General features: G+C 34.8%; 1 protein-coding gene across 1 annotated transcript in view; it reads left to right on the forward strand.

The window, feature by feature from the left end:
* LOC134798617 (dystrophin-like) overlaps window positions 1-16,308 on the forward strand; it is a 734,075-nt gene that overhangs the window by 610,432 nt on the left and 107,335 nt on the right. The window lies entirely within an intron of this gene.

Raw genomic sequence — 16,308 nt, forward strand, 5'->3', positions numbered from 1 at the left:
TTATAGCTCAGAATAAAATAGTTTTTTATCCATATTATACAATACAGCGAACAGTGAGATTACATATCAAAGTTCCACCATAAAAGTCGTTAAACAGCTGTAAAATATAATTTCTCTTTTATGACTTTTACATCTGCGATATGTCAATGCCTGTCATCTTTTTGTGATGTCATAGGTACGAAAATTAATCTTAGGAATAAAATTCTTGTTGTATTGGGATGCTGAGGTTTTCTCGTGAAACAACAGTTGTAATTTTAGAAAAAGAGTCTGAGGTTTTAAGGGTTGCATTTAAATGTTTGTTTTTGACTTTGGAAACAGGTCTAAAAGATTGACACTTGCCTGACACAAATTACTGAAATATTTTGCGTTGGCTCGGCATTACATTATTTGACATAGTCAACATACGCACAGTACGGTTGAGTCACTCGCGGCAGAATAGGGTATTTGACCGTAATTCTAATAAATTATTTTATACCATGCAATAAATAAAGCACCGGAAGAATAATAGAGAAACGTAGACTGCAGTTATTTTTAAACACACAATCTATATTAAAACCCGATAAAGAGTAGGTAATTTGATCGTGACACCACATGCTAGTGTTTCATCTAAATTACATAGTAGCAAATCGTTTTGACAGTTCGAAAAAAGAAACTGATTTGATTCGTTGTCAAATACCCTATTCCCGTGAGGTCATTTGTGAGCTCTAATCAGACAGTATCGTTATTCTAGTTCGTTGTTCAGAGCAAATACGTAGTACATGTACTATATTATAAATTATGTGATAAAGTACTTATATTTAATCAACAAACCGTAAACTCTATGACAGATGTTGCCGATTGAGGGCTCAATAAATAATCGGCAAAATTTAATTTTCGTCCAACCGTCGTTCTTGATGTTGCGACCGTTTTTGATGCTGTTGTCCAAGTAGGAAGCGAAATGCGGAAATTAACGATTTTCCTTTAGTTTAAAGGAAATACTAATAGTTTCACTTTTAGCTGTGCCTGCGAACGCCATACCAAACTTTATCTAAATTGGTTGAGCAGTTTAGGCGTGGAGAGTTAATAGAGAGAGTTACCATCGCATTAAATTAACCCGTGGAGCGCCCTAGTATCACTTGTGTGATGTTAACTCAATTTGGGTCGTAGTGACTCAGTATCAGACGTGTGTTACTACAGTTCAATATGGGTCAAATTGCTTTGCACCAATTTGTTGTATGGTGGACATTCGACTGGTTAATATATATTTTATAATGTAATGCTATATTATGAAAATAAATGCAATCTAATCTAATCTTTGGTTGATTGGAAGGTCTATTATTTACATTATTCTCTTTAATAGATTACCGGTTGAATTGAAGATGATCGTCAATGTGAACATGTTTAAAACCAAGCTCAAGGCTTTTTTGCTAAGCAAGTGTTTGTACTCAGTGGAAGAATTTTGTCAGCCTACTAATTGAAATTATTTATTGAATTGACATTAAATATATACACTCTACTTAGAATTATTCATATGACAATATAGATAATATATAATTATTCCGTAATTGACCATTAATTGACATATTTGTAGTTTTTTAGATTTATAAGTTAAGACTGACATTTTATATTTTTATGTAATTGTTTTTTTTTTTTTTTTTTAATTAGTAAATTACTTTTGTTAATTAACGTGTAGGTAATCCTTGTTCATATTTTATTGTATTTTTTTTAATTAGTTTATTACTTTTGTGATAGTTGGGTAAATTAACGTGTATTCCTTTCCTTGTATGTTATTGTATTTCTTTTGTGTTAGCCAATTTTTATGTATAATTTCCAATGCGATGTACAGTCAGCTTCAGAGTTATGTGACCCCCCCAAGAATAAGGCATTTCTACGGTTCCTGGTTCAAATCTCATAAAGACCATACTTTTTTTTTATTAACTGAATTGTATAATTGAAACAAACATTTAAAAATTTTGTATGACAACTATACAAAAAAAAGATGACAATAAAGGTAAGTATTAGAAAGAAATTTAAAAAATCCTTCCTGCCAGTCATACCTAGAACAATAATTTCGTCAGAAAAGCAAACGGCCGTGTGGCTTAACGGTTAGCAGCATTGACTATGAATCGTAAGGTTAGTAGTTCGAACCTTGGCCTGGGGAATTTTGATGTTTATTTTTTATTTGATGTTTTATTTTTTTATGCATAATATTATGTTATATTATAACATAATTAAAAAAATATATGTCTTATTATATGTAAATAAAAAATCTATAGATGATGATCATTTTTTATTAATTTATAAAAATATTGTTTACAAAATCAATAGTGCGGGTATCACGCGGGTATAGATAGCTACATCCACGAAGACGCGCAGATTTGACAAATTTAACCGTTAATAACATGACAATAGGAACCAAGGCGCATGTCTTCGTCAATGGCATGATCTACAATAGTAAATTGGTTTCCTGTGAATTAGAATTTTGAGATAGTTTTATTTTATTAATATGATCTGGCCAGCTAGCAGATGATTACATCACAAAAAACAAGCTTGAAATAACAGTGTAAAAGTGTTATTGTTATACTGTATATCTTATACAATACATATGTAGATAAGCCAACATCTGAAGGGGTTTTAAAGCAATTTGAATTATGTAAAATTAAGAAGTAAATACCTTCAGCTTTTTAATCTTCAAAGTATGTCTCAACATTTTTTTTGGTGTGTTAAATAAGTAACGTGGTGGTTTACCAAAGTAATTTTGTTTATAATGTATTGATTGTCAATTGGCACGTTGGTCGTTTACTTTCTAAAGGTGCGACCACACACATTTTTGATCGCATGCAAAAGTATGGAAAAGACATGACGCGAACGGCACGCGTATATTGATTTTCATACATCTGAATTTCCGGACCGTCACCGTTTTTAGGGTTCCGTATTTAAGCAATGTGTGGTTGCACCTTAAATACCAATGTCATGTTTTCTTACACCTATGTAAATATGTGTTGAGTCTTGCAAAAAACGCATAATAATTATTATATATAAACAAATCCGATAACTTCAGTACAGTATAAATAAAATACTTTCAGTTACAATCTTGTTGACAAAAGGAAAACTTGTAGACGTAAATTAGAATAAATTTTAGATTGGACCATATTATATGACAATATACCACAACGTTACTTTTCTTTCTGATTGAAATAATCTAAACGAACTTTGACGTTACAGCGAGAAACCACATGTTATCAAAGATAACAATATTCATCTCCTGTAACCGTCGGCACTTTAAAACAATTATAATACAAATGCTTTCTCCACTAAATGGGCCGGATTCGATACAGTTCCCTGTTTAGTTAATTTTAAATTGCCGATAAATTAAAATATGCATTTTATAAAAAAAATACTGTTTGCAACCGTAGTTGCTAAATTATATTACTTACTGTCTAAAATGTGACGATACGATTGTGCTTTTAAATTACAGGGAACTGTTTTTGAAACCGTGGGTCTCTTTTTTTTGTTTAGAAGACTATTATCGAGGCCTGTTAGTTAGGGAAAAAATAATGAGTTAATATTTGAACAATCTGACTCATCCATAAAGTTAACTGTAGGTATTTAAAAAAAATGTGATTACTTTCTAATAAGTTTAGTTATTTTAATTTATTTGAATACTTACATAGAGTTACCACGTCATTAAAGTCGAAATATGTCGACCTATTTTCGACCTTATATAATTTCAACATGTCTGAGACTCACGGGAGTTTTATTAATTTGCTTTAACTTGCCTAACACAATTATTTCGCCAATAGTGGAGAAAGACCCAGAACACAAATGGAAACACAGTAGGTATATTTTTTTCATTAATCAATAGCGAAGAGGGTATCCATCACTTTCTTCGACTTGTTTGAGTCGGCTTTTCATGCTCGCCACCATGTTTGAACAAGTGTTCGAGTTCCTCAACAATTCCCAGGTCCTGTGAACTTCGTCGTCTAGGTTTTTTTTGGATCTGACTTGGGTAGGGTCCCAGTTAAGCACCATTTGACCCCACAAGTTCTCAATTGGGTTCAGGTCAGGACTTTTAGAAGGCCAATCGAAGACTGTAATGTCCGCCTGAGAAGACAACCAGTCTTGAACTATACACGAACGATGCACGGCACTATTGTCTTGCACTAAATAAATTTGGCCCTCAGGGTAGGCGACGCGAACTGATGGCAACATTACGTCACGCAATACCTCAAGGTATCGCTCACCGTTCATTCGTCCTCCTACTTCTACAAGCTCACCAGGGCCCATGGAAGACATCCATCCGTAATACGCTGAAAATAATTTTTGTGATAAATATCATTTACTTATACCTAATAATAATAATAATAATAATAAAGCTCTTTATTTCCAAACATTTTAAGTAGGTACAGTTTATTTCCTAGGTAGTTAGTACTATTTACATACAGTATATTTAATTTTTAGTATTTAGTTTTAGTTAGTGTAGAATTTAATTATATTAAGTATTAGAGTAAGGTTAGGTAAATCTATGTTAGGTTTGTTTGGACGCCCAGTTTTGGGCAAAGGCCTCCTCCATATCACGCCATTTGTGTCGGTCTCTAGCTATTCTTTGCCATGTTTTGCCTGCCAGTTTTACTATGTCGTCTTTCCAACGTGTCTTCTGTTTGCCGCTATGTCTTGTACTTTTCTTCCTGTCATCTTTTGGATACCATTGTATGATGCGTTCGCTCCAGCGTCCGTCGTTTGCTCTAGCAATGTGGCCTGCCCATCTCCATTTAAGCTTACATATTGTATGAACTATATCCGTAATTTTCGTTATTTTTCTTATTTCTGAGCTTCTTATGCGATCTATTAATTTTACGCCCATCATTGATCTTTCTGCTGCTCGCTGGAAAGTTCTCAGTTTATGTATAGTTTTTGCTGTTAGAGGCCAACATTGACACCCGTACGTTACTGTCGGCAGAATCGTATTATCCATTATTTTTTTCTTAAGATGTATTGGTATTTTACTTTTAAATACATCTTTTTTTGACCAATATCTTTTCCATCCCATGGATATTCTTCTTTCGATTTCTTTTTCTGTAGAGTCTTATACCTATTACTATCTATTCTCATACCCAGGGGCGTATTTTGAAATTTCGCGCCCCGGGCTAATACGTTTCGCCGCCCCAGAAGTCAAGGAAGAAAAACAAAATGCAATTCGCCAGGGGCGCCATACGCCCGATATACCGCTCCTGGCGGATTGGCGCCCCGGGCCATGGCCCGGATGGCCCTAGGGTAAATACGCCCCTGCTCATACCCATAACATAAAAAAGTATATATTTTACCTAACGTTATCCTTCCGCTTGTTCTAAGGTCTAGCACATTTTTGGGGTTAAATCTCTCCCCGCTTCTCCGCCACAATATTTTTCGGCCATCTTTGTCGGACTTAAAACATTTTTCGCCCGTAAAAATTACGATTTCATTCTCCCAATCGAAATTTTCGTATTTTTGTGCGAACCCTACACGTTCGTTTCGGTGAGCTTCTGTTAACTTTATCTTTTTGGCTGGTTTAAAATGGTGTATGTTAGCAGCATGAAGGTGTCTTCTAACCGTGCTAAGTGACACTTCAAAAGTTTCCGCAGTGGAGCGAGTGCTGGTAAACGGAGCATCAGTATGAATTTGCACTATATTACGATGCCGCTCAGATTGTTCAGTGTAAGCCGAAGGACGAGGGCCTGGTTTCTCGCATTCCACGTCTCCCTGTTTTTGGTAACGTCTTACCCACCTACGAACCGTGTCTCTCTGCAAATAAAAATACGTATAAAACAATCTATAGTATGTTTCTAATGCTGTGTAAGAGGAGAACGTTTCATTATAAAAAAAATATGAGAGAAATATTTAGTGTATATATTTTATACCGTTTTGATTGAAATTTGTTGAGTCTATCTTGCATATATTGTAACTATACAATTTTACAAGTTTGTTGTTTATATGTTTAAAATAACTGCATGTAAAACCGTCCTAAATATGCAATAAAACATCACATGGACCCCTTTTAAATTTTATAGGTATTAATATTATCTTATGTAACAGAAAAATACACTGCGAAGATTTTAACTATAATGTTGCGGTTCATAAGATACAGAAGATGGAACAATTCTTTAAAATAAAGTTAAAACACAATTAAATAGTAAACCGAATTTTTAGCTACGACTAACTTACTTTCACAAAAAATACTCCCGATGTGTTTTATTTGTTTGGGCTATCTCTAAACAGCCCCAATTCAAAAAACTCTTTTTATTATATACCCACACACAATATATCTGTTGGTTTATCTTATTAGGTAATACAATATGCTACATTGACAGACAGAAAAAAAATCATTAGTCACAATAGTTACTTACCGTAATATTCAACTTTCGTGCTATTTCCTTGATACTTTTGTTATCTTCCCAGAGATTTACGATTTTGGCTTTAAGAAAAACTGTTAATCGCACCATATTGTTGTTCGAAATTAGAATCGGGCGTGGGCTATTAAATTAATTGATTAAGAATTCAAAGACAAAGGTCACTAAATGTAATTGCTTTGACACACGGTAGGAATCACTTGGATCGTAAATTATTACTTGCCCTCAAATTGTATTTTTCTACACGAAATCACAAAACTGAATTACTCCAGATCTTCAACCTTAAATATAATTACTTAAAGTCGTTGTTAGTCGCCTTCGAAAATAATATGAGGGCAGGAAAATATTGATAAACCAAGACAATACTATATTGTAACACAAGCTTGCTAAACAGGGACGCATATATACGAGTAATAATAGTTGGAATCATTTGCGTCTACGGCGCCGCCTGCTACTGGTTCAAATTTTCACATCCTTAAGCAAGCGCTCCCGTAGCCCAGTGGAATGAGGGCCGGTCTAAAGTATGGCATAGTAAGGCCAGACATATCGCTGAGGTCCAAGGATCGATTCCCATTAGCGGACGTTGAATAGCATCGGAGAAATACAATTTTTGTAAGAATCGATTGGAATACTGAGTCTCGGCCTGCCGAGCGGCGAGTTAAAGTTTTCGATTCAGGGGGGTCACATATCTCTGCAGCTGACTGTACATATTGCTTGTGAATAAATGAAATGAAATGAAATATTCTCAGTAAGGTCAATGTAGATAAGTGTGCTTGTTTACACATTGATTAGAGTTTATATACATTTGCCACTAAACGCAAATAGCAAGTACGAACTCGCAATAAACACTAATAAATGTGTACCTAAACATGCCCCAATGTGAAGGCCAGCCGCACTTACCCGTTTTATCGCTGTGAAACGTAAAATCGCTTCAGCTGATGCATTACACCAACCGGAAAAGTGAATTAATCACTCCAACTTAACGATATATCATAAATCATTTGCCCTAATCTACTGCAAATTGAACCTTATCACGACTACATAGGGCCCTGTTTGAACAGGCAACCGATCTGTCGAGTCACCCTTATTTTTCGAGCAATTAATCCTCCAATTTTTGTTTTGTTGGGTAGTAAACAACTTTGTTATTGGTTATTGAAAAACGATCGAAAGAAATGGAATAGGATATGGGTAATATTTGTGTTAGGTTCTAAAATATAAAAATTGTACTTAAATTTATCTGATCGACAATAAAAACAATACCTAAATTTAAAAAAAACATGCAGGCCAATTCGAATACGCACCTCCCAAGTAACAATTTGTGGTACTATAGTGGTCAATAGAACGTTTCCTAAATACCACCTAAGGTCCTATAAAAGACCTAAGAAGGTTGTATAAAGCCGAAATGGCGCATCTTTAGTGCCATTCAGTGATATAGTAGACCTGTAGCAGTGTCAGCCGTGACGTTTTAGGTCTATAAAAGTGATGTAATGCATGACTCTTGTGCTAATTTGTTGTCAGAAACGCCATTATAGTGTTAATTTATACTATAGTAGCATTTGAGATTCCATTATAGTGCTTGTTTTATACTATAGTAGTATTTGAAATTCTATTATAGTGCTTTTTTATACTATTGTAGAATTCATAGTTCCTTTACTACTTGTTGTGTGTTTACTTCACAAAAACGGTACTAAGTAAAATGGTGATAAATAAAGACGTTATATTAATATGCGCCATTTAGATGTCGAATAATTCGGTCTTTAGTGCAAAAAGTATATGGGACGGAAGTTTTACCGTTAGAATAGTATTAGGTTAATGAGGAATTTTAAATGCCCCCTCGATTTATTTATGTTTTTAATAAAATAATTTAATAAAATATTATGATATTCACCATAGTTACTACTATACAGCCAAGAAGTAAATCCGACGCTTTTATAGGCTAACTATAGAACTTAGGACGAAATATTCACCGCCATCATGATTAAAATTAGGGTTCCAAAAGAATTTTGCTGTGACCCAGTTGCACCTACAAACTCTTTAGAAAGATATAGGATTTTTTTTTTAATTTAGATGTAGTCATTACTGTTGTTTCCTTTTTCAATGAGATTGGTAAAAAAAATGTGCTAATAATGGATGTCGATAAATATCTAAACCGTCACGATTTTATGCTTGTATTAAATCATTGATGATAAATCTCACCTACAATCACTAATATCACTGGGGTCTTTTTTATCAATTCATTAAAATATAAAAATATTTTGTACGGGACCACATTATGTGGCTTAGGCCTGAACTTATATAAGCAAGATATAAGTAGCCATTACAGATCAAATTGATCATTTACAAGTAGTCGTTTTCTACCTTTATGTATCTAACTCGGTTTATAAAAGACATAAAAACTCAGCTATAACGCTGTTGTCTTTTAAAAGAAAAAACAAAACCACTATACAACAGTTTTGTGATATAAAAGAGTCATTGTGACGTTTACAGCGATGAGATATAATAGGGATTTAAAAACTACTAAAGCGCTTTTTAACGCTATAAATATGTCCCAAAAACGCTACTATAGAGCAAAACAGTTCTATAATAGTGTTCATATGACTACTAAAGTATTATGTACTATAGCAGTGATCTCTAAAGCCACTATATCCTAAAATCGTTGTATAGTTGGGTTTTTCTCACTGTTAAAACACAAAACTATAGCGGCTTGCAGGGAACCTTAATAGCGCAAACTACTAAAGTATTATGTACTATAGCAGTCATCTCTAAAGCCACTATATCCTAAAATCGTTGTATAGTTGGGTTTTTGTCACTATTAAAACACAAAACTATAGCGGCTTGGCAGGGAACCTTAATAGCGCAAATTAGTTGCATAAAAGTGATTCCAAATACTATTATACAGTAATATTGCTCTATAGTGATTATATTTGAACCTGTTATAGTACACGCCTGTAACGGCTCTATAAAATGATGATGTAAACCTTTACATCAATTGCTTATAGAATATATTAGCTGTATAAGCCTATAGAGCAAAAAGGTGTTGCCAAGCGCTTTTATACGACAGGTGGTCATCTCTGAAACCTTAATACGACGTCTATACAAGCTTTTAGCGATAAAAACTAAAATTATAGGACTAAAATGTTACTTGGGCTGACATCAAACCGATATTTCAATAATAGTGGAATCATATCATTTAGCTTTCATTCGCGCATTCATTTCGCTCTGACTTGTCCTCATATGTATTACGGACCTTTTTACTAGACTCTGATGTAAAACATATTTATGATGAACTTACCTATATTCATGTTACGTTGCCAAAGGTAGAAACCGCAAGTATCAAAGCTTCCTCCAGGAACCAAACCCGCGACCCCGCATTCCTGTGCCACTATGCCTTTGTCCGTTCCTGCATACTTACATGCCGTTCGAAAACTTACTTCAACCTCCATTTATTGTTCAAAGAACTATGCTGCTATTCACAAAGCAAATGCACTGAATGAAATGTTTGCATAAGAGTTGTTACAAAATATTTTGTTATTTCCTATTTTTTTTTTCAAAATGGCGGACTCGCAAGTTTTAGTTCTATAGTTCTAATAGCCACTAGTTTATTTATATTCGATAAAGACCACGTTTTAAGTACATATCTGACGTTTGAGAACCCTTTAAGGGCGCATCAAAAACGACTCTTCTCGCGTATAAACCGTTTTATTGCCTACTTTACAAGTGATGCGCAATAAATGTTTGAGAGTAGTGCAGATGTGTTCGCAGGCGATAAGGCGGTGGTCATAAAGAGCGTTTTATTTCGTTCCGATTGAAGATAGAGATGTTTGGGTTGGGCCATAAAACAGGAGACTAAACACAGAGAATGGGAATATATTATTAAAGTCATAGCCAGATTCTAGAATTGATTATTTCATGATGTGGCAATCGTTTGATGAAATAATAGGTTCATCCAATCATGAAGTAATCAATCCTATTCAATTAGAATGAATAAAGAACACCCCGTAAGACCCTGATATATTTAAAAATGAAATGCTATGTTGCTATATCTGAGTAACTAGGCTCACAATGGTAAAAAGAATAAACTGAATTGGCATAAAAAATGTCCAAGGTTTTCAGCCACGAGAACACGTCTTGGGCTTCCAGGGTAGGCTTTGAAAGGGCAGTCCTGTACTACGTGTTGGACAGTCTGCTATTCGGCGCACCAATCACTATATCTTGCCATAAAGATGCTTAAAATGTGCGATACAACCGAACTGTGTCCGCATTCTGTTCAGCTTGCATCTCTCTCTCTCTCCCCATTTCTCTGTGTGTCTCTCTCTCTTTCTCTCTCTCTCTCCGTTAAGCATTCTGTTTTTTCACTAACTGCATGCTTTGACATACCACGTTGATTGGTCCCACTCTCCGCTGCTCTTGTGGCCTCGTTTTCCAATAAAAAGCGATCTGCATGCGTGGGCCCGTAAAATGCTTAGTGATTCCATCGCGAATAAAACAAGCGACGAATCGTTTTATAGTGCTTTTACGGGCAGAGACGGGCTAGTAGCCTAGTCTATTAAGATTTTGAACTAAGTTTATTCGCGAGAGAAGACTAATTGATAATTTATGATCAACTTAAACCCAGATGTGGCGTTAGCGTTCTGTTCTGTTCTGATCATGTTTTCGTCTTAATGTGCGTCTTAATATTAAGGCTATTTTTGTTATGAAATTCTATCTCAAGTTTGGGATATAGAGACATTAGAGACTTTAGGGTCGGCAGGATGAGTAAAGTTACTTTTCGCTATAGCCGGTGTGCACAGGCCTTTATTTTATTTTTTCATACATACAGGGTGAAATGTTAACCACCGTTCATACTCTACGCAGTGACTTTATAGATCATACTGAACAACTTTTATTATGGGACCAATGCACCAATCACGAAAAAAAATTCGCTGTTTTATACATTCCGGCTTATGTGAAACGGCTCCGGTTTTTTTTTTCACAATGTCGGCGTTGGTCCTATAGTAAAAGTTGTTAAGTATGATCTATAAAGGCACTACGTAGAGTATGAACGGTGGTTAAAATTTCACCCTGTACATCTCTAATCAGGGTACAGTTAAACAGTTTTATTTAATCCCGAACCACAAGGACACACGCACACACGGCCCTCTGCACTGCGACCGCAGCGCAGGTGAGTTGTGAACCTTTGTGTGCGGTTTCGTTTGTAGAGTTTGAGACAAAGTTGGGATGACCGTCGACGAATGTATTTACTATGTGTTTAATTAGCGAACCCCGTTGTCAATGTTACAGTACATTGAAAATAAGAGTTGGCAAAAATACAGGTCGGTTTGTAACAATAAAACTGACATTAAACTGATTTGTCAGTTACAAAACGACCTTCCTTCAACCAAAAACGTCACTTTTGACACTGACAGATCAGCAGTATCATATCGGAAACAGATCGAATAACTAAATCTCGAATTGTGTAAATCCAGTTATCTTTCCCTCCTCCCTCCGACAGAAACCTATAGGTTTCGCAGCCATATGAAACTTTTTAAAAACCTGCTTCAAAAGGCTAAAAGACTGTACAATTTTAAACGTGCATTTTATATAGAAATATGAATCTGCGGTGTAAATTGCTCTCTCGCAGCATATTGAGTTAGCTAGTCCCGGTTAAATCACTTTAGTGGGAGTTGAGGCTTTTACTACATTGTGATTGGAGGCACATTCAGTATCAAATGTAGCGGATCAGACTATGCGTCAAAAGTTATTACCATTTTGCATGTGGGTAGTTTTGGACATTGTAATTTTGACAGAAGTGAATATATATTTTTCCTCAGTCTCCCGTTGACCACGAACGCTGTGAAGGGTTCAAAACGTCGGAATGTATTTTAAATTCATTTTACGCGAAATAATCCGTTTACATAGCTTTATTTAGAAATTGATATAAATTTTACACTTTTTTGTCACTTATAGTGCATCTTGCTCGTTATGCATTGGGCGAGTTGGTGAGTATTTTTGAGGCTTCAACGTGAACTGAAAGTATATAGGTACCTAGAGCATAAAGAAAACCGAATAACATAATAAATTATCGGCAAGCTTTCGAAAATGCGAAAAAATTTAGACTTTCTTTACTCATCACAATGTTTTTTTTGCAGCGGCGTTCAAATTTTGAAAATCTGTTATTGATTCGATGTTAATATTTGCATTACTTTCAATACATTTCGCGCGAACTCAAATGAATTACGGTCCGCTTCTGTACCTACTTAAAAGTTCAAAAATGCAATGTACTAATGCTGTTAAATATGTACAAAACAACTGACATTGTCGTCGTGCAAAAGTCGTTAACATACGATAATGACGAGCTTATGAATAATCCCCCTTGTAATCCATCTTAATACAAATTATCATCTACCCGCGTTTTAATTTAATTCATGAGCAGACTAATTTTTATCTCAAACTTTTGAATCTCACCGCAATTCCAACTTGGCTTAATTTATACCGAAATGACATTTCATCTTCATTACTTTAACCTACGGGACCCATCCAGACCTACCCTCGAACAATTCTAAAAACCATTGGAAAACGTCTCTTATTTCAATAACGTTAAGATTCTCGTGAACTGCAGCGAATATCGTGGTTAAAACTTAAAGTTTGAAGTAATCATTCGAAATGAGACTTTGTGCATATCAAATTAAAGCTGAAAGTTATGTGGGGCTCGAATTAAGGCAAAGGAGTGTAAAAGTCTGTGCAATTGCCGCCAAATGTAGCATTTGAGATATGGAGACGTAGTGATGGGATATGTTTTTGATTAATTAAAAATTACTTTGAATAAATACCTTGTTGTTTGTACATATATACAAAATAATAATATAACCTCTTTATTCCTTAATAAACCAACATAATTCCCAGTTTTATTTCTTAATTAAATTAAAATTTCATTTCATGCATTAGTATACTTTAAGCCGACCACTGACTAACAGGCCGCCGGACGATATCGGCCTGTCAGTTTAGAACAAAAATTTGACAGTTCCGAACAACTGACCGGCCGGTATCGTCCAGCGGACTGTTAGTCAGTGGTCGGCTTTACAATGACTTTACATACAACATTTCAAATCTCAGAGGAATTAACATTGGTTATATCCTCTAAGTTTCAAATAGTAAATTTTATATTCAGTATTTTTATTTATTATTACTGTGTGTGTGTTTCATTTTTATTTTTACTGTGGGACTTAGTCGATCTGTGTAAGAATTTATTAATTATTTATTTATTTATTGGTATATTATAATAATATATGTATACTTAACTTAGTCCATCGCTTTCACCCAATAACCTAGTTCATTTTAGATTCCATCAACTCTCAATAGCCCTTACACCCTGGCGGGTGCTGCCTCTGCGTGCGTCCCATGACACGGGTAAGGGCAGCATCCGCTCGGTGTACCCCTTACATTTCATTAAAGTGTCAAAAGGGCCTCTACGTGTTGGCTTCGGCTCCGCGCATGCCTCCCAAAGGTCCGGAACACCATTCTTCCGTGATGGGAAAGACATATGTATACTTACATATATTTAGATTTAATTAAATATAAACATCATTACATTATATTATTGTTAATCTATGCCAATTTACATAAATGCATTATTATGATCGTCAAAAGAAAGACGAAAGAAAAACATACTTTCAAATAAAAGCAAGCAAACAAACTTGAAATTAATTTTAATAAAAATATCAAAGCAATAGGTAACTATTACACGGCATTTTCGTCGCTTTTAGAAAAAAACTTTTGAAACTTAAACACAATACCAAAATTTTACCCGCAGGCACAATTGTCAAAAACAAAACTTTAAGAACAAGTTTAACCTTTTACTATATTATTTTTTTTATAAAATTTATAGCAAATATTTTAGTGTTTCTGATATATCAAAAATTCATTTACCACGAAATTTCACAACCTTTTAATCTTTTAAAATTAAATAAAGCACTTTTACTCACAATGATTCATGGCTCGCTGGCTTCGCATTCGATTAATGCCGCTAATTCGCTGCAATCAACAACGCAATGAAACTGTTTGCAAATAATTAATTAACATACCACGGGACCGCGGCCCATTGACGGGCTCTGATAGTATTTACGGCGATATGTACTCGTAATTAAAAAAATAATTCGATATCTTTGCATGGCTCCTCGCATAGATTGGCTACAAATACCTTCCTTATATTTGTTATATATTATTTTTAACGTTTAGTTACTGAATAAACATCGTAATGATCATTTCACACTTTTTGGGAAAAAAGTTGTTCATATAAGTTGTTGGAATGCAGCGGATTGGCCCCATACAGGGCAAAACATCTCGGATCCCCGAGAGACCTCCCCGAGGTCCTACTCAACATCAAAGGTTTGATAGGATTCCTCGAGGAGCTGGGATGGCAAGACTAGTCCACCCCCTATCACGCACAATAGGCGCAAGACGTCAAGTTGCGGAAAATCGCCCGAACTACAATACAAGTTTTTTTTACGAACTAATTTCATTTCAACGTAAGTTTCCCATCCCTACGAAATCACAGTTAGACGAAGGCGAGTGAACGCCTGCAGAGAACTCCTTACTCAGCCGGAGTAAAGTCTGGCATTTAGGCAAACTTCGCTTTTATCCTACCTCATATTTTCGGTCAAATTTGCTTTACTTATAAAAGGTTTTTAGCACATGCCCATTTTCTTTTATTTTCCTGTAATTTCTGAGAACTTTTCCAACTTTTTGGAAACTTTTCGCAACTTGCACAAGCACATCTGTACCTAAATGCAATATGGACCATGTTATAAAGTGTATGTGAAAATCGTATAAATTAAGTGCCCAGTCAGCATCGATATTTTAATCAAGCGCGCATCGTTACCAGACTTTGAACTATTTGCCCCATACCGGTCCGGTCATGGAAATCTGAAACATGTAGACTTCGATTGGGAAGTTCGGCATGCAGACGGGTTTGATTTCAACTAGCCTTTCGGATTTATGAACGTAAATGTTGGTAGTTGCGAAATTTGGCAGTTAACGTATGTCTTAAACTAAAATACTTAAGTAACAAAGATAGTTACATGCCATAGTCGTGCGACAAGCCATGTTAACGGTTTTTTGTGTTGCTAGAGCCAATATTATTAAATTTTAAAATGCCATTAACACTTCTAACACTTTTGGCACTTTTACTTTCAGCGTGGAGTTAACATTTTATCTTCGTGATTGTTAAAATCCCTATTATTCAATTTAATTCAATCTTAGAATTAGGTAGGTCCAGATCAATATTTTTTGTTTTGTGGTAAAAATAATAGATACTTACGTACATTTTGTGCTCGTATTCTAAAACACTATCTTTTCCTTTTCAAATTTTTTGTCACTAATAATAAAATAAAATAACCAAATTCCGACTTTCCAAGTTTGCCATTTGGACTAGCAACTGCTCCAGCCAACTTTGTCTGAGCAAGTTGTTAATATTGCATCCTATTGTTTTGTTTAGAGTTTAGCGAGTTAGAATTCCTCGTGATTATTCACTCCGCTGAATACAATTTGGTTACAATTTGTGTTCAAGTCGGATTTTGCATTTGAAATTTCTTTATTTGTTTAATAAGATTTATATTATTTTCTAATCAACTCGGCTTACTATTAATCACATTATGACATTAATTGTTTTGAAAAACATAAATAATATTTTAAGATATTTTTTTTCGTCGACATACACATCACTTCTGCACACTTAAAACGCCGCGCTCTGTTATAGGATTTTGCCTTTTTACAACGCTTTTAAGATGGAGGAAGGTCAACAACGCTGGAGAGAGTTTACTTGTATAGTCATTTATACTAGTGACTTTGTATAGTCAGTTTATTGTATAGACAAAGAGATGTATTGTATCCATTTTTTCACTTTATCACAATGCAGTAAGGTAAAAAAGGGGATAACATCTCTTTGTAGTTGACTGTACCAACAAGA

Source organism: Cydia splendana, chromosome 1 (genome assembly GCF_910591565.1).
Source record: "Cydia splendana chromosome 1, ilCydSple1.2, whole genome shotgun sequence".
Taxonomy (NCBI): Eukaryota; Metazoa; Arthropoda; class Insecta; order Lepidoptera; family Tortricidae; genus Cydia; species Cydia splendana.